This window comes from Bubalus kerabau, chromosome 19 (assembly GCF_029407905.1).
Source record: "Bubalus kerabau isolate K-KA32 ecotype Philippines breed swamp buffalo chromosome 19, PCC_UOA_SB_1v2, whole genome shotgun sequence".
NCBI lineage: Eukaryota > Metazoa > Chordata > Mammalia > Artiodactyla > Bovidae > Bubalus > Bubalus kerabau.
This window is the reverse complement of record NC_073642.1, coordinates 57,890,279-57,912,525: the sequence shown is the minus strand read 5'-3', so window position 1 is coordinate 57,912,525 and position 22,247 is coordinate 57,890,279. Positions and strand designations below refer to the sequence as shown.

The following is a 22,247-nucleotide window of genomic DNA, read 5'->3' as shown; positions in this document are numbered from 1 at the left end:
TTGGCTACCTCATGTGAAGAGTTGACTCATTGGAAAAGACCCTGATGTTGGGAGGGACTGGGGGCAGGAGGAGAAGGGAACGACAGAGGATGAGATGGCTGGATGGCATCACCGACTCGATGGATGTGAGTTTGAGTGAACTCCGGGAGTTGGTGATGGACAGGGAGGTCTGGCGTGCTGTGATTCATGGGGTCACAAAGAGTCAGACACGACTGAGCGACTGAACTGAACTGAACTGAACTGATCCTATTGTCCCAGCAGCGTCTGTTGTATAGATTATTTTTTTCCCCATTGAATTTTCTTTGCACCCTTGTTGAAAATCAATTGACCATAAATTATGGAGTGGTTTTGAACCCCTTCATTGTACTGTTTTTATCCTCCTGAGTGTGCTGAGTATCCTTCTGTCTTTCTACCTCTGAAATGTAGAGTCTCAAGCTAGGAAATAGTCTCCCAGGTGTGCCCTGAGCAGCTTACAAAGGAGCATGACCATCACCTCTCTCAATCTAGATAGTCTACTCCTGTTAACATGACCTAAGACAGCTCAGCTTTTCTGCAGCTAGGTACACAACATTCTTGGGGAACTATGGGCAACTTTGTTGAATTCTGAGGTTGGGATCACAATGTGGAGATGAAAGGAGACAAAAAGAGCTTAGGAAATGAGTAATTACATGCAGATACTGTTTTCATCAGGATAACAGGGACAACACAAAGGAAATGACACAGCTCAGACTCAAGAGACCATGGTCTGGTTGTGTTGTTCACGCTGAGACCTTTGGCCACTCACTCACTTCCCGTCTCCAGGCTCAGCGGCCTCTTCAGTAAAATGAGAAGACTGCTGTAGATTTGGAATGGCAGGTAGGTTGAATTTCCCTGTGAACTCCAGTTGATGGGCAGCAGCTGCCCAGACTGTCACTCTAAAGGCTCGGCAGAGAGAGTCTGCTGGGATCGCCTACTGTTGCCAGCCATGGGCTGGGTACTGGGCTATGCATTGTCTGAGCGTGGATGAGACCTGAGACTGGGGTTCCTTCCAGCACTATGCATTCCGTGATTCTGCGATTCACCAGACCCCTAGCTCATACCATCTGAAGTCTCTCTGCCAAGCCAGACTGGCTCTGGCCCAGCAGACAGTCTGAGAGAAGGTAGGCAGCCAGGCCAGCTTCTCTGTGGCTTCCGCTCCACCAAATGCTTTTTCCTGGACCTGTGAAAGCTGAGCCACAGCTGCTGCCTGGTTCCACCTCTGGCCCAGCCTTTGGAATCACGTGGAGACGGAAGAGAGGCAGCTAGTCGCAGAATCAGCATCGCTCACATGTATATAATCTGCAAAGGCTCAACCAATGCTTCCAGTTCCATGGGCCAGATAACTGCATGAGGCCCTGGTGGGTTCCCACAGTCACTGGGGCTCCAAGAACGGTGCCTGGGATCTGTTGTGAGAGAGTTCCCTAGGTGTCTCCTCACTGGGAGACCAAAAAGCCTTCTGAGATGAGGTAGGGCATAGGGTGCAGCTTAAGCCCCCGACCCTTGGTGGGCGCCCCCCGGGAAGCTGGGACCGGACTTGGAGGGCCCCTGCCCACAGCCTCACCGAGGGGAAGTCAGTTCAAGCAAGTCTTCCGGGCCCCGGAAGTGCTGAGAACAGGTCTGGCTGTCTCAGCTCGCACGTCACAGCCCACATCAAGGGATCGAGCGGGTCCACAGCCTTCAAATTTTCCACACCTGTGTGCTGCAGGCCTCTGCTGCCCGGCGTGTGTCAGGCACACCTGGCTCCCAGCCCTGCCTCCCGGGCTGCCTGCCTGATCCCCACAGCCTTCCCAGAACTGGGGGACAGTTCCTCCACTCTCCCTCTGTAACCTTTGGCTCACAGGTCCCAGTCTCTTTCCATACCCCAGCCAGTCCCTTGAACCCAGCCTGATGGGCAGGTCAGCCTGTTCATCCTGCTGACCTCCCTCCCCGAATACCAACCTAGGCTAGGGCTGTCCACTGCCGTCAGAACCTGGTTCATAGGTGATGGTACCCATTCTGGCCCCAGTGCTATGTGCGATCAGGCCTTGAGGGGTATGTCGACTAGCAGTTTAAGCATGGGCTTGGGAACCAGACAGTCTGGGTTGGAATCCCAGCATGGTGGCCTTGGCACATGACCAAACAATTCTGTCCCAATTTCCTCACATTTAAAATGGGAAACATAAGCATTACTGCCTTATGGAATTGTTGAGGATAGTGCCTGGCATACAGCAAACATTCATTGAGGTTATTATCATACATTCATTCATCCAGTAATTTATTGAGCATCTACTATGGACCAACACCATTCTAGACTTTTCACAATAATACTTACAATAATAGCCACACACAGTGAAAAAGCACTGACATTCCCTCCCTTCCCCCGCCCCCTTAAAAACTCCTGGGAAATTTCACTGAACATGGAAGTGGTCACTAGAAAAGACAGAATTTGGGGTACCAGCTTCTGGCTGAGATTGAAGCTGAAAGCAGTGGGGACAAGAACCCAAGTCACCAAGGGCGATGGACAGGCCCCGTGCATCTCTGTGATACGTGCATGTTAAGGTGCTCTGATGCCAGACTTTCCTTGTGGCTCAGCGGTAAAGAGTCCACCTGCCAATGCAAGAGATGGGTTCCATCCCTGGTCCAGGAAGATCTCACATGCCTCGGAGCAACGAAGCCCGTGCACCACAACTACTGAGCCTGTGCTCTAGAGCCTGGGAGCCACAAATATTGAAGATGGAATACCTAGAACCCGTGCTCTGAAACAAGAGAAGCCCTTGCAGTGAGAAGCCTGCATGCTGCAGCTAGACAGTAGCCCCCACTTGCCACAACTAGAGAAAAGCCATGCATCAACAAAGACCCAGCACGATCAAAAATAAATACCGTACATCCTTTTGCACCTTTTGAATTTCAACCATGGGACTATATCACCCATCTGAAAAATGATCAAAGCAGTTTGGAACTTTGAAAAAAAAAATTCTCGTTAACGGGGTTTCAGATGTGAAACTGAGCTGAGTTCTGTACATGCAGATCTAGAGAACTGTGCCTTCTTGGGGTGGCTCAGTGGTAAAGAATCTGCCTGTCAATGCAGGAGATGCAGGTTCAATCCCTGGGTCAGGAAGATCCCCTGGAGAAGGAAATGGCAACCTACTCCAGTATTCTTGCCTGGAAAATCCGATGGACAGAGGAGCCGGTGGACTACAGTCCACGGGGTCGCAAAAGAGTCAGATGGACGACCTAGTGACTAAACAACAGCAACAAATCAACAAACATAAGGCCTCTGTAAATACTATGCAACTTAAAAAAAGAAAAAGAATAAGGAAGCTCTCTGCATACTGACATGGAAAGGTTTTCAGGATATGTGGTTAAGTGACAAAAGCAAAGTACAGAAGAGTGTCTAGACTGTGCTCTCTTGTTGGAAAAAAAAAAAAAAGCCTTATTTGTATTTGCAAAAAGTCACTCTGAAGGAACACACAAGAAACTAACAACTCGTGGGGCAGGGGTGGGAACAGGCATGTGGGGGACCAAGGTAGGAAGACTATTTCATTGCATTTTTTTTTCATTCAAGAAACATGAAAATATTGAAATAGTGCAGAAAAAGCCTTGATGCAGTCTGCGGCATTAACCTCTATAAAGATGTCCTTTCAATCCTAAACCATTTGAAAAAAATCATAACTTTTAAAATACATATTTTTATTTTGAATCCTGCAAATGTTTTACCTACTCAAACATAAATAATGTTTACAGAGATTTCTGTGCCAGGCATTGCTCTAACTGCTTCACATACATTAACTAAGTTGACTTTTTCAAACAACCCTACAAGATAACGCTGGTTATTGCTCCCATTTTACAGAGGGGAAACTGAGACACAGAGAAATTAAGCAACTCACTGAAGCTATAGAAAGTGGCAGCGCTGAGATTGGAACCCTGGCCATCTCAGAGTCTGTGTTCTTCATCACCCTGTGAAATCCCTCTAGACTCTTATTCACAATGTATGATTATTAAACATTATAAGCATACAATACAAGAAAGAGATGGAGGGCAGATCTCGTCCACAGAGCGGAAGACTTAACGCTCTCAAGGTATGAATCCTATGCAAACTGATTGAACGAATCGGTGCAATTCCAATTAGAACCCCAAAAGTGTTCTGTGAAAAGTGCCAAGATCATCCAAGACACACTTGAGAAGGGGGTAGGATTTGGGCTGCTGGAAATCAAGACTTATGATAGAGCTACAGTGATGAAGAAGGTATGGTATTGTGGCAGGGACAGGCACATAGGTCAGTGGACTAGACAAGTCCAGAAATAGATCCCCCAACACAGTCATTTGAGGTACATATGGTCACAGTAGAACATTGAGGAAAGGACAAACTTCGCAACAAAATGTGCTGAGACAACTAGCTATTTGCATGGGAGAAAAATAAACGTGATCCATTCTTCACAGCTTATACAAAAATCAGTTCCAGGAAGACTCTGTTCTGATAAAATGTACAAAGCAAAACAAACAAAAAAAGCTTCTAGAAGAAAATAAAAAATACTTTCATAATCTGATGGAAGAGCGACTTCTTAAATGCTGCACACACAAACACACACTCACACCTCAACCTTAAATAAAATTTTAAGTTTGACTGCATTAAAATGAAGACTTTCTGTTTATCAAGATACCATCAAGACAGTGAAATTTATGCCCTGTGGGGGAGAAGATACTTGTAACACAAAGTGCTCAGAACTAGATTAGACATAGAACTTCTACACATTGATGAGGAAAAAACAAGACAAATAAGAACAAACAGAAAAATGGGCAAGAGGCTTGAGCTGGCACTTAACACAGAGACCATCCAAATGGCCAGTGAGCATCTGAAAAGCTTCTCAAGAGCAGAGAAATCAGAAAATCTGGAATTAAAACTTCAGGAGCCTGTGAGAACGGTTGTCATGAGGCAGACCTACATGACCAAGGACCGGGGCCATGGAGGAACCGGAGTGCTCCTGCTCTGCCTGTGGGAGTATAAACTGGTCCATGAGCGGTTCTTAATCCTGGGATTAAGGGATTTCTGTCTCCTTCTCGACACTGTTTTTCCACATTCCAAATTTTTACACTGAGTGTGTATTACTATGAAAATCAGAAAATAATGGACGAACATTTCAGAGGAAACAATTAAAATGGAAAAAAGATGGCCAGGGGAAAGACTTCCCAGAAGATCAATGTGCCCATCAGGGTCTCTCCTTCACATACAACTGAGTGAAACAGTGCAGGGAGTTGAAAAGATCATCAGAGCCCCAGCCTGGTTGCCCCTCAGCTACCCCGGACACACCGAGGGAAGAAAAGGGCCTCTGTGCCTAGAAAACAAATGTGTTCCAACCTGTCCCTTAGCTCTCTGAATCTCAGTTTCCTCTTTTGGAAAAAAAGCAAAATATCATTCTCATGAGGCCTAACAGGTGGCACAGATGGTAAAGAATCTGCCTGCAATGCGGGAGACCTGGGTTTGATCTCTGGGTGAGGAAGATCCCTTGGAGCAGGAAACAGCAACCCACTCCACTATTCTTGCCTGGAGAATTCTGTGGATACAGGAGCCTGGCAGGCTACAGTCATACATATAGGGCCAAGGAGCCAGGCAGACCAGAAAGAATTGCGTCTGGGAAAGGTGAATACCCAGACATAGTTAAATACATAAAACAGGTCCAAAGGAACCAAACTGATTCCAGAATTTACTTTTCAGCTGGCAGGGTTTTCCCTGCTCATGGTCCAGCCAGTGCTGCCTGAAAGAACTGAATGCAGTGATGGAACGTCCCGTGTCTGCACCGTCCAGTGCAGTCGCCATCAGCTGCCCGTGGTTTTGGAGCATTTGCACTACGGCCAGTTCAACTGTTACTTCACTTTAATTAATTTAATTTGTAAAACAGATACATGAGGCTAGTGGCTAACGTACTGGACAATGCGGGTCTAGACTTTTCTACTGTTTAAATCTTTTCAGTGTGTGAATTCATATACTGTATGGGGGATTTGTTTTTAGTTAGACAGAAAGAAAAAAGATTAAAAAAAAAAAAGACAACTCAACGCATGTCAGTGCCATGACCATTAGCCATTGCCCAATTTGGAAAGTTCTTCAGGAAGACCATGTCTTCGGTCGTCTGCTCCAGGGTTTAAGGTCCCCTTCTCTCAGGAGTTGCCCACGCCCCCATGGCTGGCTGTAGGTCAGGGTCCCTTTTGCACATGGATCCCAGCCCAGGCCTCCCCAGGCTTGTCCCTACAGAGCTCCCGGGGTCCTCGCCCACCTTCCTTCTGCTGTCTTCTCCTCCCCACGTGGACCAGGTTTGGAAAACAGGAGGCCCGTCGGCTCTGGGGAGGCCCGTCGGCTCTGGGGAGGCCCGTCCTTGGCCCCTGCTGGCCTCCTTCCCTCTGGAATCGCCCGCCCCACGTGGCAGCCCACAAGCCCCACCGTGACCTTGGCCTCTGGCCCCGCTGCTGCTTACTCAGCGGTTCCCCCATCATCTGGGGGAAATGGAAAGGAGATCACAACCCTCCCCACCTGGGCCTGACCCAGGGTTTAGGAGCGGGAGGCAGGAGGAGGGAGCAGGGGCCCCGTGGTGGATAGGTCTCAGCCCAGAAGGAGAGACGCGGGCTCTCCACACCCTCACCCAGGCCTTCCCGCTGGACCTCCGCTTAAATTTCTCTTTCCCTCACCGTTCGTGTCTGGGGCCTGACTGAATTTCCCTCTGAGACCGGCCTTTCAAGGTCTGTAAAATGAGACTGAGAACAGACTCCGAAAGGCCGCGGTGAGGACAAAATGCCGACTGCATCTGGAGCATCACAGTAGCTCTGTCTGTGGTCACTGTGGACACGACTGATGCTGGACAGCTCTGAGCGGCGCAGGAAATGCCCTGCCCCAGAAAGGCGGCCGGGCTGTGTTCCAGCCTCAGCCACAGGCTGGCTGTGTGTCCTTGGGCAAGCCTCCCTCCCTCTCTGGGCCTCAGTTCTCTCACTAATGAGATAAGGGAAAGGATACTCACCCTCCCTCTTTCAGAGGCTTGCCGGAAGGGTGAACCATGAGCAGAGTCAGAGGGGTGTGCTTTGACAAAATGAACCCCCATTTCTAAACCAGAAGTGGGGTCACGCCCAGGGCCTGTCCAGGGTTCAAGGGGTGAACACTGACCCAACCCCTGATGCTGCCCGGCTGGGGCACTGCCTGCACCCCCAGGAGGCAGGCTCTGGACATCTGCACCTTGCAGGAAGCTGCTGCGGCGTCACATTCCTCCAGACCCTGGCGACACTGAGTCACCCTGCGACCCACCTCACAGCTGTTGTGACCGCATTTCCTCTGCGGGGTCCTGTGCACGTCCCAGCTCAGCAGTCCTGACACTGTCTGACAGCACGCCTCCTGGGCCCAGGCCCACCTCCCAAAACAAGGTGAACATCCCACCCCCGCCCCCAAAATCCCACCTCCAGGGCCGTGCCCTTTTTAGGGCTTGGGTCCCCTCCCCCATCAAACTTTACAGGGTGCACAGTCCCTGATGCCTGAGCATAAGGGAAGTTAGCCTCAGTGAGTTTCAAAAGTGGAGGAGGCCGAGGCCTCTGGCTCATTACCTTTGGGGGCCTTTGGGAGGCACTGGTGTGGGGAGAGAAGAAACACTCTCCACCCCTCCCAGGTTAAAGTGTCTCCCAGCGACTCCGGGAGAAGGGGTGGCAGAGGATGAGATGGTTGGATGGCATCACCGATTCAATGGACGTGAGTCTGAGCAAACTCCAGGAGATGGTGAAGGACAGGGAAGCCTGGCGTGCTGTAGTTCATGGGGTTGCAAAGAGTTGGACATGACTGAGCAACGGAACAACAATAACAGCGACTTTGAGGGCGGGGGTTACAGGATGTGACTGTCAGTGGATGACAAGGGAGAGACTGGAAGGCGGGGCCAGGCCCCCATCTCTGCACCTCTGCGTTTCTTCACCTGGTCCATCATATATGGCCAACTTGGGGAGGGGGCTAGGAGGTTACCCACTCCATGGGGTTCAGCAGGCCTGGGGAGGGTCCAGCAGCATCCCTCCCTCCAGGACCAGGCACACCTGGATCTAGGACAGGCAGCAGGTCCTGCAATCTTGGGATGCAACACAGGGATACAGGTAATTCAGGGGCAAAGGCCGAGGCTCTGGATTCGGATAAACCTGGATTCAGGTTCCGAGTCTGCCACAGAGCGCTGAGGGCTTCCACTGAGTCACTTGCTGTGCCTCAGTTTCCCTGACTGTAAATTGGGCACTGCAACCCCAGCTTCACAGGGCTGTGACGATTAACTGAGAAACAGCACTTAGCAAAGGGGCCTGGGGAATTTCCTGGAAGTCCGATGGTTAGGGCTCCACGCTTCCACTGCAGGAGGTGCAGGTTTGATCCCTGGTTAGGGAACTAAGATCCCACATGCCGTGCGGTGTAGCCAAAAAAACAAAAACAAACAAACAAAGGGGCTTCACATAACTGCTGTAACTATTAATGGCACCCCACTCCAGTACTCTTGTCTGGAAAATCCCATGGACGGAGGAGCCTGCTAGGCTGCAGTCCATGGGGTCGCTAAGAGTCAGACACGACTGAGAGACTTCACTTTCACTTTTTGCTTTCATGTATTGGAGAAGGAGATGGCAACCCACTCCAGTGTTCTTGCCTGGAGAATCCCAGGGACGGGGGAGCCTGGTGGGCTACTGTCTATGGGGTCGCACAGAGTCGGACACAACTGAAGCGACTTAGCAGCAGCAGCATGAATACCACAGGTCCCCGATTTTTATGCCTCGATCAAAACTCTGCTCCTTAAAAGGATGCTTCTGTGAGAATCACAGAATGTGACATATTAGCACTGACTGCTCCCCTCTTTGAAAACTGTTCTTTCCAAGCCTTGAATTTCACTGGAGGGAGAGAGGACCAAGGCCCGGGGACAGAGGGATGGTGCCTACCCTCCAGGACTCATGCATTTTAAAGACAGACCATGCACGAGTCGGGCACTTCTTAATCCGGAGGAATGAACTGCTGATAGAGACATTCAGACAGTGCAGTGGAGAGACTGGGACTGACTTATGTACCCGATGCACACACAGTCCACTCTCAGCATCTGTGGTCAGTACATTCCACAAAGTTCTCCACAGACACTGAGTTAGTGGAAACAGAACCACTGCTTTTGGGGAAAACACAGGGGTAGGTTCCCATGAACCGCTGGTCACAACATTTCCATCCCCTGATCAGGACACATCTTGTTTTATGTGTGTTTCTATTTAAAGATACCTTATTTAATTCGTATCATTGATTTGTTAACCTTGAACTCACGGCCAACAGCCTAACTCATGCCTGAGCGAAGCTCTTCTAACACCCCTATTTTCTCCACGGGGCCCGTCTCAGCTTTCTCACCCTCAGGAACCCTAGACAGCAGAGAAGCACTGTACTTGGGGGACATTTTAAACAGCGAAACCATCAACCCAAAGCAGGAGAACTCGAAAAACATAACAGACCACGATGAGGACGGAATCAAGAAGGCACCTTGTTCTCAGATGAGAACGTGCATGTCAGAATATTCAGATTTTTCATCGCTCTGCACAGGGCTGTAAACAACTTCCAAAGCACTATGATTTGGGGGTTATGAATAAGCCTCAGCAAGCAGGCCAATTTGCAAATGCAGAATCTGTGAGTAATGAGGATAGGGTGCAAACGTCCCTTCGTTAGGCTGGCCCCCACTGTGGCCCACCTGGACATGAACCCTGCTCACAACCCAGAATCTGTCAGAGCCTGGGAGCGAGCTGCTGCATCATCTGAACTGCGACCCAGCATACCTCTTGCCCTGGAGCCCAGGCCAGGGCCCCACCTGGCACCCCGCCGTAGCTGCTGAGGCTTCCCCAGCTGCCACCATGGGCAGTTCCTGTCAGGAGCAGAGAACAGATTTGGGGGGGAAAGGGGGAAGACGGTATTTGTAGGAGCTGCACGGGAGCCTCTGGCAGTCCCCAAACCTGTGTCCTGAGAGCCTCTCACCAGCCTCCCCTGACAGTATCGTGAGCAGGACCCACAGCCAAGTCTTCATGAAGTACCTAATGTGGGAGGCTGCTGGGCCACATGCTGCTTCGCACAGAGCCTGGCACACAGTGGGGGCTCTGTGCCTCCACACTGCATGAATGCAGGAAGCAATGGTCAAAGAGGGCAAGGAGCCAGCTCAAGGTCTCACAGCAAGACAGGACAGACTGGGGACAAGTGGAGTGCACAAGAGGGTAGGCACTGAGGCCTTTCCAAAGACCATGGGACATGGTTCACATTTCTTGAACACCTACTACGTGTCAAATTCGGTCCAAGCTCCTTACATGCATTAACTCATGTAATACAACAGCAGCTCTAAGAGTACGGAACTATTACCCCATTTTACAGATGAGGAAACTGAGGCGGAGAACAGAATGGGAACCTTGACGGTTTGCTCCATGGCCTAACCGCTAAGCTGTACTCTTCCCCTCTCAACGTTCTCATATCCAGACAGCCACGCTGGGCCACAACAGGCATCTTCTCCTGGGCAGGTGCAGTGCGGGCTGGCAGGAGGTAATAAAGGTAGCCTCCTTGCCTCATGATGCATACCCAACCCACCACCAGGTTCCATCCGAGATACACTCTGGGGGCGCCCTGTCTCCCCATCCCCATTGCTGAGACCCTGGTCCAGGCCTCCATCTCTGCTCACCCCAACCCCTACAGTAGCTTCTACCCCACGTGCTTCTCGCCCAAACCCCATGCCCTTCTTCACACAGCAGCCCAGTGCAAGCAATCCATGTGATTCCTGCACAAAACCTGTACCTTATGCACAAATGTTTGCAGCAGCTTTATTCGCAGTTGCCCCAGACTGGAAACAACCCAAATGTGGCACAGCGGGTGATAAACAAACTGTGATACATGCAGACAATGAAATACACTCAGCAATAAAAAGAAAGTAATACTGAGACACACAACACAGATGGGTCTCCAATGCCTTCAGCCAGGTGAAAGAAGCCAGACTCAAAGGCAGCATGTGTGTGAAGTTCTCGAAACATCAAAACTCATGGATGGAGACGAGTGATGATGCCAGGGTTTGGGCGGGGGAGGGGCTGGCTACAAAGGGCACAGGGGAACTTCGGAAGGTGATGGAACTGCTCTATATCTTGACTGCGGTAGTGGTTACCTGACAGTTGATGTTTACCAGAATGTATTGGAAAGTTCACAGAAGAGGCTTACTCCATATAAATGCTACCTTGTTATGGGTCGAACTGTATCCCTAGAAAGACATGTTGAAGTCCTAACCCCCAGCACCTTAGGACCTCAGAATGTGACCTTATTTGGAACTAGGGTCATTGCCAACGTTGTAAGTTAAGATGTGCGTGCTAAGTCACTTCAGTCGTGTCCCATGGACTGTGTCCCGCCAAGCTCCTCTGTCCATGGGGTTCTCCAGGCAAGAATACTGGAGTGGGTTGCCATGCCCTCCTCCAGGGGTCTTCCTGACCCAGGGATCAAACCTGTGTCTCTTATGGTGTCCTGCACTGGCAGATGGGTTCTTTACCATTAGTGCCACCTGGGAAGCTCCAATGTAAGTTAAGATGAGGTCATTTTAGAATGGGGCAGGAGGGACCCTAAGTTGACATGACTGGTGTCCTTATAAGAAGAGGATCGACAAGAAGACACACAGGGAGGACATGGCCCAGTGACCAGGCAGGACTGGAGTGATGCAGCTGCAAGCGAAGTGACCCCAAGGACCGCCAGGGCCACCAGAAGCTAAGAAGAGGCAGGAAGATTCCACCCAGAGTCTCAGAGGGAGCACAGCCTTGCCGTCACCTTGATCAGAACACCAGCCTCCAGAACGGCGAGAACAAACTCTGATTGTTGTAAGCCACCCAGTTTGCGCTGCTTTATCACAGCTGCCCTAGGAAACCAATAGACAGCCCAACTTTAAAAATGGGGGGACGAGACTGTCTCAGTCTCCAGGGTCTACAGGTTCCAGCCTAAGAGCCTCAGGTGTCTTGTCCCCTGTTCCCGCACAGGTCACCTCTGGTCCACGCACAGCGCAAACACCAGGCACACTGGGCCATGGTACCCACAACCAGGCCATGCTGGTTCCCCCATCCCCGGTGGCTACCTGGGAAACTCTCAGATGTCACTCAGCTCGGTTTGGCTCTCACCTCCCCGGTAAAGCTCCCCCAGATGTGCTCTAGTCTGTGTGGGACACCCCTGAGCCAGCCGAGGACCCCAGCACTCCAGGGGACCATCCTGCATCGTTCGGGCATTGCATTGCCTGCCGCTCCTGCAGCCCCACAAGACTGGGGATACTGGGACAAGGGTGAGTTGTCAGGTAACTGCCGGACCAATGCCGTGTGGGCTAGACAGGGGCTCCAAGGCTTGGCTGGATGGGGGTCTAAGGGCTGGGGAGGAGCTGGGGCTTTGGCAAATACCTACACTGTGCCCGTTCAGCCCTGGCCCTGCAGAGTGGAGCCAGGACCAGGCCAGGCATGACTCAGGTTTCTCCTGCCACAGCCTCTACCTTCAAGCCTCCCACCCAGAGCTGAGCTCAAAGGCCTGCCCAGCCACACACCTCACTCTGCTGCTCAGGCTTGCATAGCCCACAGCCTCCTCTGCAAGCTCCTGGCAGGCCCCTTCCCATCTCCCAGAGGCCCTCTATCCTGGTCAATCCCTCCCCACCTCTCTCCTGGGCATTAACCTGCCATATATTCATTCAACAAAGCCTTGTGTGGGACACTCCTCTCCAGCCCTTACTCTTGCTTAGCTTGAGCGTTCTCTGAGTCAAGCACTCTATGCCCAGGACAGTGTGGATCTGGCAACCACACCTGTCAGGAGGAGTCACTCTCTCTGCCCTGAGAGCTTACAGTCTAGCGGGGCCACAGACAGAATACACCGTGACAGCGTGAGAAGCGAGGCTCGGACAGGGCTGATGGGTCTTCGCTGACCGGCGTCCTGGTACCTCTGTGTAAATTAGGAAAAGATGCTTCTTGCTTCCCATGGATGCAGACAACCCCTCCTCCACCCCGTACACACACCTGACATCACAAAGGGCTTGGCAAGAGAGTGAAACTTCAGGGGCCCCTAGCTCCTCTCTCAGCAGGTGCCTTTGTGCAGTGAGCAACCTGCACAATTGTACGCAACAGCCCCAGAGGCTAGAGAGCCTGGAAGGCTTCTGCAGGAGGCTGGAGGTGGGGTGTGTATGCTTAGTCCCTGAGGCAGGAAAGAGCTCAGCACTACCCAGAGGCTGGAGGGAGAGGCAGCCAGTGACGGCCGATGTGACTGTCCCCCCACCTCTAGGGCCTCATGTGAAGGAGCAGCCTAGGCGCCTGCACAGAGCCGTGGAAACAGCCTGGGTCCAGCTGTGAGAATTTGGGGCAACCACATCCCCTCTCTGAGCCTTATCTGTGAGCAGGGGCTGGATTATGGGGTCACCAGACCCACACTGAGCTCTGATGCCTGACAATGAGAGGGCCAAGGATGGGGGCCACTTTGGCTCGTGGAAAGAAGCCACCTGCCTGCCTTTCAAACTACTTCGAAGGCAATTGCCTAGCCTTTCAAGACGGCCCACCCTGCTCAATCCCAGGATACCTGTGGCCTCTTAGACCAAGGCCCTCGAGGCCTCCCCATACCTGGGGATAGACGGACAGCATGATCCTGGGCTGTGGGAGGGCAGCTCAGAGCAGGGTCTTACAGGATCCAAATGGGTCTTTGCTACCCCTAGAAAGGGAAGGCCAGCCCTGGCCATCTCAGGGCAAACCTTTCCCAAGGCTGAGCAGAGAAGTGAGGTGACCACCCCAGACCTCTAGTGGCCAGCGGTCAGCACAAACCCAGCCTGGCACCTGTAAGTGCTCAATAAAGAAGCAATAAAAGAATGAATGAATGGTGGCAGCCATCAAGGATACAAGCAAGCACTGTTCGGAGCAGGCCCCCAGCCTTTCTTGTGCTGGTTTGGTCGGAGAACCAATCTCAGAACGTCGGCACAGGCAGGAAGTTTCTCCATCTAAAGCGCAGATGAAGGGGGCTTCCCTGGTGGTCCAGTGGCTAAGACTCTGGGCTCCCAATGATGCAGGGGCCCCAGAGGTCGGTCCCTGGTCAGGGAACTAGATCCCACATGCCTCAACTAGAGATCCTGCATGCCGCAACAAAGACCAAAGATCTGTGAGCTGCAACTAAGACCCAACACAGCCAGTAAATACATATTTTTTAAAAGCCAACATATTTGGGAAAAAGTAAAGTACAGATGAGGAAACTGAGGCTGAGGGAAGAGACATGGCTGCCTTGCTCAGCAGTATTTAGCCTTGTCAAAGCGCGAAGTTTGAGAGTCAGAACTTAAACCAAAATAACTAGTCTGAAGCTTCTGGTGAAATCTAAAACTCACAAACACCCAATGGGAAAAACAAGTTTGCAATGTAGTCCTTGAATTAAGAGTCTTAGTCTATGCAAAACGTCTCTCCCCTCTCCCCCTTTTCCTCCTTCTCACCTCCACTAGGAAATAAAGGCTTGCATGTAGCCCTGAAAAGCAGCTTTAGCGTTTCTGGCATATACTCTGGTTCCATGTGGCAAGGGATAAATTTTTGTGTGTGTCAGGATTAAGTTTGTCTGTGATAGAAAATTTTAAACAATAGTGATTTAAGTAAGGTAGATATGTATTCCTCTCTCATACACAAATCTGAGTACAGGGCTAGGATGATACACCAACATGTCTGAGAGCCTTACTATATTTATATATTATATTGTTGCTCTACTCTGCATAACTTCCGTTCTCAAATTCACCCCAGAGTCCAAAATGGGTGCTTCAAGTCCAGCCATTATGTCTATATTCCAGCCAAGAGGAAAGAGGGAAATAGAAAGGCATCAGCCTTCCCTTTAAGGACATCACCAAGCAAACCTTATTCCCCATATATTTTTCTGTCCAAACCTAATCTCATAGCCACATCTAGCTGAAAGGAAATTGGGACGTGTTTAGCTAAAAATTTACACCCAACTAAAATTCAGGGGGCCAATCAACAGGCTCTGCTTCACCCCTGAACTCAAATACTCCAAGATGATGGCAGATGACAATGAAATGGTCTCCAAACCCTAGACCCATAAAAGTTCTCAGGAGTTTCATTTAAAACAGAGGGAACTTCGAAAAAAGGTGACATATGTCTATACCTACTCCAACCATTAATATGATCATAATATGATGAGGTCGTCAAAGATGATAGGTAGGCAACATACCTCCACATACGGCATGCAGAAATATGTACAGGAAATAACACTCAGTAAACAAAGAGGAACACAAACTAACAAATACATATTGCTCAAAACCATGGACCAGAGATGCACACGAAAGAAACATGCAGCTGGACTGGGTGTAGCCTCAAAAAATGACATGCTTGATGCTTTACATTTTAGTATTTTTTATGTCTATGTGTGAGCTTTTTCAGATATAAAATATTGTTTTGAAAATCAACAGCATGCATGTGCACACGGGCTCACTCACACACACACACACACCATACACAGACAGGCAGCAGCCCTTACCTGGTCTCACAGCCCAAATAACTAAGAACATCCTCTCATGTAACCACCCTGTGAGGCAGGGATCATCACTCTGCTTGGAGAGGAGGAAGAGGAAGGTGTCCTGGCAGGTACAGGTCAGTGACTTGCCCGGGGTTGCCCAGCTCTAAGAGGCAGAGCAGACCTGTGGTCAAATTCAGCTCCTCCACCTGCAGCCAAATGGCCCTGACTCCCTTTCCAGGCCCATCGCGCAAAGAACCCTTCTTCCCTGTCCCCAAACCAGGCTCCTCAGAGCTCCCACACACAGCCTGTCCTTTCTACTTTCTCTCTTGGTGCTTTTCTCCTAAGATACCCTTTCTGATTTCAGTTAAAATCCCATTCATCCAGGGCTTCCCTGGTGGCTTGGTGGTAAAGAAATCTGCCTGCCAGTGCCGGAGACACGGGTTCGATCCCTGGTCCGGGAGGATCCTACATGTGGTGGAGCAGCTAAGCCCGTGCACACAATTACCGAGCCTGTGCTCTAGAGCCTGGGAGCTGCGGCCACCGAGTTCACATGCCCTAGAGCCCATGCTCCGCAACAAAGAGCAGCCCCAGCTCATCACAGCGGAAGAAAGCCTGCGCAAAATAACCAAGACCCAGCACAGCTGAAAATAAATAGACAAATAAATAATTTTTTTAAAATTCCTATTTATCCTTCAAGACCTAATCCAGATGCCACCTCTGCCAGGGAGTCCTTCCTGCTCACCACAGCCAAGTGTAACAGAGCCTCAGCACCTTTGTACACAGTGCCCTACAATTAGGTGCATATTTCACTTACTTTCCCAAGTAGATGAACTGAAAACTCCTAGATGTCCAACCAATATTTGCTGAATGGATGGGTGTAGTGGGGGAACAGATGGAGAGATAAAGGGATGGAGAGATGGAGAGCTGGCTGCATGGATGGATGGGTGAGAATGGCTGAGATTTCACTGGTTTCCCCAATGGTTTCACTGGGGGAAAAAAACCCTAAATATATTTTAGACAGTTGCTCTGTCAAAATGACATGAATAGCAAGAAGTAAGCATAACAAATGCTCTCATCAGGTGCCACTGATAGAGAGGTAAGTCTTTGCTTTGAACCGCAACGTGTGCGTTCTAAGCTGCATCAGTCGTCTCACTCTTGGTGATTCTATGCACTGTAGCCCACCAGGACGCCAGGCTCCTCTGTCCCTGGGGATTCTCCAGGCAAGATACTGGAGCGGGTTGCCAGGCCCTCCTCCAGGGGCTCTTCCTGACCTAGGGATCAAACCGGCATCTCTTATGTCTCCTGCATTGGTGGGTTCTTTACCGCTAGCACCACCTAGGAAGCCCTTGAACCGCAGCATCCCCAGGGAAATGTACAGTATCCATCTCTGTCACTGATTGAGATTAAGGGGGTTGGGGCTACGGTGGGTGGGGAAAGAAATCCCCAGTGTATTCCTTCTTGAGAGCTTTCTCCTTTAGCCAGAGATCATCAGATTGTGAATTTCAGATGCAAAGTCCTTTACTTCTTTGGTCCCTGGAGGTGGATGAAGATGCACATTTATTAACCCAGGGACAACCCAGCCCTGGGAAAATCCGTGCAGGAGGGGAATGTATCTCTGCTACCCCTGGGGTCTCCTTTTCTTCTTCTGGGCTGTCCCTTTCCATATCCCTTACTTCTCTTTCTGCCTTAAGGAAACAGGCCCTTTCATCAGCCCTAACACCTCGTATTGAATGTTGTTAGTCAAGGAGTTGGGATGGTGTCTGGCATTTGAAGTCCCATGTCTTAACTAGGGAATAAAAACTTCTTGGCTTTGATAAAGATCCCAGAGTCAGTGATGAAATGGGGGTCACGTTCATGGAGGTAAGTGTCCCCTAGGAGAGCCCCTCTAGGGCAGCCTCTCACTGCTCCCGGCTCCCTCTCCTGGAATCCTGAGCCTCCCAGGGCTCCAGGCTGGCGGGTGGAGCCAGGTTCTAGAGGAATCGCAGGCTGCCTGGCTCCAGGTAGGGGAGGCAGGGGGCCTTGACCTCCGGCGGGCGCCATTTCCCCATAGGATGTGGCCTGAGCGAGCGCTGGTGCCTTGCACAGACGGCAACAACAGACCTTGACCACAACCGCTCCAGAGGCCGTTTCTTCTAAAAGGGAACCGACATTTCCCAGCAGGCTGGGTGGGTCTTCAAACACTTACAGACTGAGCTAGGGGCACCCCCAGGAGCTTCCGGCAAGATGGGACAAGGAGCCCAGCTGCCACTCTTGGAGCTCCTGACCACCAGGGCTGTTCCAGTCTCGGGACCAGCGTGCGGCTGCTTGGGGGGCCTCACTGGCAGGTGGGGAGAGACAGAGGCAGCAGTCATGCCAGCGGCTTCCAGATCCTTCTATCCAAGGCCTGAGGTGGACGGCCACACAGGTATGGGGTCAGTAAGGCCCTCCCACTGCCCTGTAGACACACACCCCAGCTAAGGGAAGGCCTCCTCTGTACCCACCCACCTCCTTTCTTCTAAGGCCGCCCTGGAAGGAGGCAAAGGCCTGGTTTCACTGTATAACTGTGTGTGTATGTGTGTGCGTGTGTTTGTGTGTGTGTGTGTGTGTGTCCTCGGGCCCCCCTCCCTCCTGCACACGGACGGCCTGGCTCTGTCGGGGCAACAGTGGGGATGCTGTGGGGAGGTTGGGCCTGCCTATCAGGAAGCCCCTTCCCTCAGCTGAAGGGCCTGTCCAGCCCCCCATCCTGAGTCCTTCCTCAGACCATGCCCCTCTCAAACCCTGTCAGGAGCAGCCTTCCCAGCCAGGAACCCCGTGACACCAGGCCGCCTGCCACCTCGTCCGCACCCCCACGGCTCCCACACCAGCGGGCCAGAGCAGGGCCCACTCGTGCACATCCACTCACACTCAGAGAAGCCCCTCCAAGGAGCCTTCCCAACTCACTGACCAGGCGGCCAGTGCTACCAGGAAGCCAGGGGCCTCTCCCCAAAGCGGGCTCCCCAAACCAGTACACTTCTTTTTTTTCAAAATGAGTTTTTCAAAAATCACCCCACACCAGTGAAAAGACATTTTCTTCCAGGCACTCGATCAGGGTGATGACCCAGAAGTCTCCTTTCTGGGTCTTTGTTTCTTACGAAAGTATGTTTTAGAAGAAACATCAGAGGAAGAAAGAGCTGTCTCATCTCCAACTGGCACTCCCATATCACTCCAGGATACCAGCTTCTGCTGCGTGTTGGCCAGTAATTCAGGGAATCACTGAGTCAGATAGAACAGGGTCTTAGAGATTACTGAGTTCATTTTTCAGGTAGAGAAACTGAGGCCCAGGGAGAGTAAGGGACTTACTCCCTAGAAAAAACCCCAAACCCCAGAACAGCATGGGACCCTAGGATATCCTCCAGCCCTACTGATGTTCTTAGCATGCAGGTCCTGAAGCATCTTCAAAATCAGCAAAGAGCCATATCACCCGGCCGACCTTCTGGAGAGGGGGTGAAGGGGGAACAAAATGGATAAATTCCACTGAAGCAGCTCAAGCAGTGTTTCTCAGACTTTCCTCCAGCAACTTCTTCTTTTGCCAAAAAGACATTAAAAACTAACAACTACCATCAATGTGCCCGATCATTTCATAAAAGAAAGGAGGCTTAATACAGCAAGAAGACCTAATCTCAGAATAAGGAACAGTGCTGCCCTGGAAAAGATAATTTGGCAACCTTGACTGATAGACATACACACGTGCACACACACACACAACACATCATTTTCCCAGCTTCTCAGTGGACCACAAACCTTCCTGACCAGCCAGGGTCCCCCCAGATCCTGTACACCCAGCTGACCCCATTCTTTCGGCAAAGATGTATGTCTATTTGTGATCCAGAGGTGGCCTGGGTCTTTTCTGGGTCACCTCCCCTATAACTGGGCTCTTTCTAGGCACACAGGTGCCCCGAACCCCTAGAGTAACCTGGGCAAAGAATGGGGCCGTGAGCAGTCCTCTTCATACTCCTGCCAACCTCTCCCTGGCCAAAGCTGGCCTTCCCTGCTCCCTTTGACCCCACTGCCTGATAACTTGGGGGGCAGATTCCTTCCCTCCCGGGCCCACTCTACACTTCCCACCTCAAAGCCTTGGCTCGGGCACTTCTCTCCCCTGAACCTGCCCCTGCCCCCACCCCCTCCCCGGCTGCCCACCCACTTCCGCTTATGTGTCACTGCCTGGATGACACAACCGAGGGACGACTCTCAGGACAGAATCTCACCGTGACAGATGGAATCTGTGAGCGGGTCTGAAGGACGGTGTTTGTGGTTGTCTGGGACCTGTTCTTCCCTTCCCTCTGCTCTGGCCCATGGCTGGGAGGCCAACGAGTTCGCCGCAGGCCAGCCCAGATGCCTGTCTGTAAAAGGGAGCTCCCGGGAGACCTGAGGGGGCCCGGGGGTGGGTTCTCCCTTCAAATATCAAGCCCATTCCTGGTTGGTTTCTGACTTGATTTCCTGATCTCTTGGATTAAAATGCAGGTGATCTCGTTGTATTTTAACACTTGCTGCCTCAGTAAAGATGACAAAATAGGGACCCGGGCCCAGGATAAGGCCCGTCAAGTGGGAGGGATAATGGGAAGGGGGCCAGGGGTAAACGTGCTGAGACTCTCCCATCCTGAGCGGCCCCTGCACCCCTACTCCCTGCCCTCCTATGTGCTTCCCAGGGGTATCTTTCCACTTCCCAGGGGTGCACTGGGGTTTCTCAGGGCCTGAAGTGAAGGAAGGTACCTTTTGCTTAAGCTGGTGAGGTATCATTTGCTTCCCGTGGGTCAGAGTCTTTTTTAGGGTCTGGAAGGGGGTGGGCATCCCAGCTGAGGGCCAGCCAGGACCATCTGGGAGCATTAGCCCCTGACAGCAAAGAAACCGGGGTCAGCGAGCTGAGCGGTAGCTAGGACCCTGAATTCATCACTGGATCCTGTTCTGGGTGGGCCTCACCCAGGAAAAGCCCCCACCTTAGCGCTGGAAGTGGTTGAGGGGCTCCTTGAGGCGTTTGGCAGGACCCCTACCTGAGGGGCTCTCTCAAGCCTGGGGCCTTGCCCTGGCAACCCCTTGCAGGCCCAAGGCTCAGGAGTCCCACGTTCTGGGCCCAGCTCCCCTGATCTTGGGTTAAGTCACTTCCTCTTTCTGGGTCTCCGTTTCCTTGTCATACGAGGGGACTGGATGAGGTCTGTGATGGCCATGTTTTTTCCAAGAGTGGGCTCTTTTTTCAAATAAAATCTTAAACAGCTCCTTAATTTATCAAACACGAGAAAGCGTATGGGCTCTGAGCACACACATCCCCAGTGACCCCGCCACTGTCCGGCGTCTGGTCGCCTGACAGTCACAGCTTCAGCAGCCTCACCTCACCTCCAACCCACCAGTGAAGCCTGGGGCTCCAGCTTCTCATGTCTCCACTGCCCACTGCCCCGGCTCCAGCCCTCTCTCCCAGCCACCACAGGGGCCCCCCTGCTTCTGCCCCTATTCCCCCCACAATCTGTCCTCAATACAATCCAAATACAAGTCAGGTCACCCCTCTGCGAACCCCACCCATGGCCCCTCTCACCTAGAGCACCCTCCAAAGCCTGTACCCCACCGGCTAGCCTTTTTCTGTCCTCTTTCCAACTCCACTCCAGCCTCCCTTGCCTCCCCTTGTCAGATACACCAACCACCACCCCCACCCCCCCACCCCTCAGGGGCTTGACTCACTCTCCCCACTTCCTTCAGGTCTCGGCTAAACATGGTTTTCTTGGAGCGGCCTTCCCTAACCACCTGCTCCAGAACAGCTCCCCTGGGCTCCCATACCCCTAACCCTAACTTTCTGTCTTTCCTGCTGGGAAGGTCAGCTGCAAGCCGGCAGTGGCTCGTTTTAAGGCTGGGCCCCTCCTCCATCTAATGCAGATACTACTTGTGGAATGAACACTGAATGAATAGAGGAAGAGAAGTGTCTGCATCCAGAGTACTGGGCAGCCTGTCTGCATTTTCCTTCTCCCCAGCCGGTGTTTCCAATAAGAAGCAGACGGAGCTTGCTTGCCAAAATCCTCATACTCCTGTTCCAGGGGGCTGACATCCAAGCCACCCGCTCCGAGCCCCTGGGTGTGGGTTGGGAGGCATTCCCCTAGCTGTCTGGACATCCATCTCCTGCCAGCGAGGAGGAGGGGGCTTTGGGAGCCGGGTGGAAAGCTGAGCTCAGCTAAAGACTTGGAAGCCAGCCCTGAGTGGTCGGCAGGCTCTGGGGGTGGCCTGGGGGTGAGGGGTCATAAATGATTGCCCCTCATCATCTTTGGGTACTGTAACACGGGTAGATGTGCAGCTCAGGGGCTGACAGAGGATGCCTGGGTGAGACTGAGAACTGCCTTCTAGTATTTGAGTGAAGAAGGATTGGGCCCCTCTGAACAGGGTTTCTAATGGTACAAGTTAGAAGAAGGCAGATTTTCTCTGATATCTATTGGAAAGACTACCACAGTGGTGGTAAGTTCCCCATCACTGGAGGTATGCAAGCACCTTTCAGGAATATTGTCAATGGGATTCCTGTACTGGGTGCAAGGTTAAAGGAGATACTATCTCAGAACTCTTCCAACTCCAAAGATCCTCTTAAATAAAGCAACCTTTTTTTTTTTTTTTTAGCAACAAACCAATATTCAATTACTATTTATGATGGATGGGCCCCACACAGTTTAAAGTAAGCTTGCACTGGTATGTTAATCCTTGGTTGCCTGTGGATAGCTACTTAAATAGTAACTTATCCAATCCTCATAACAATCTTAAGAAGCAGGTGTTATTATTACCC

General features: G+C 51.5%; 1 protein-coding gene across 1 annotated transcript in view; it reads right to left on the bottom strand.

The window, feature by feature from the left end:
- The window catches only part of RIN3 (Ras and Rab interactor 3), a 136,632-nt gene that overhangs the window by 112,315 nt on the left and 2,070 nt on the right, over positions 1 to 22,247 (bottom strand). The gene's annotated exons all lie outside the window — the stretch shown is intronic.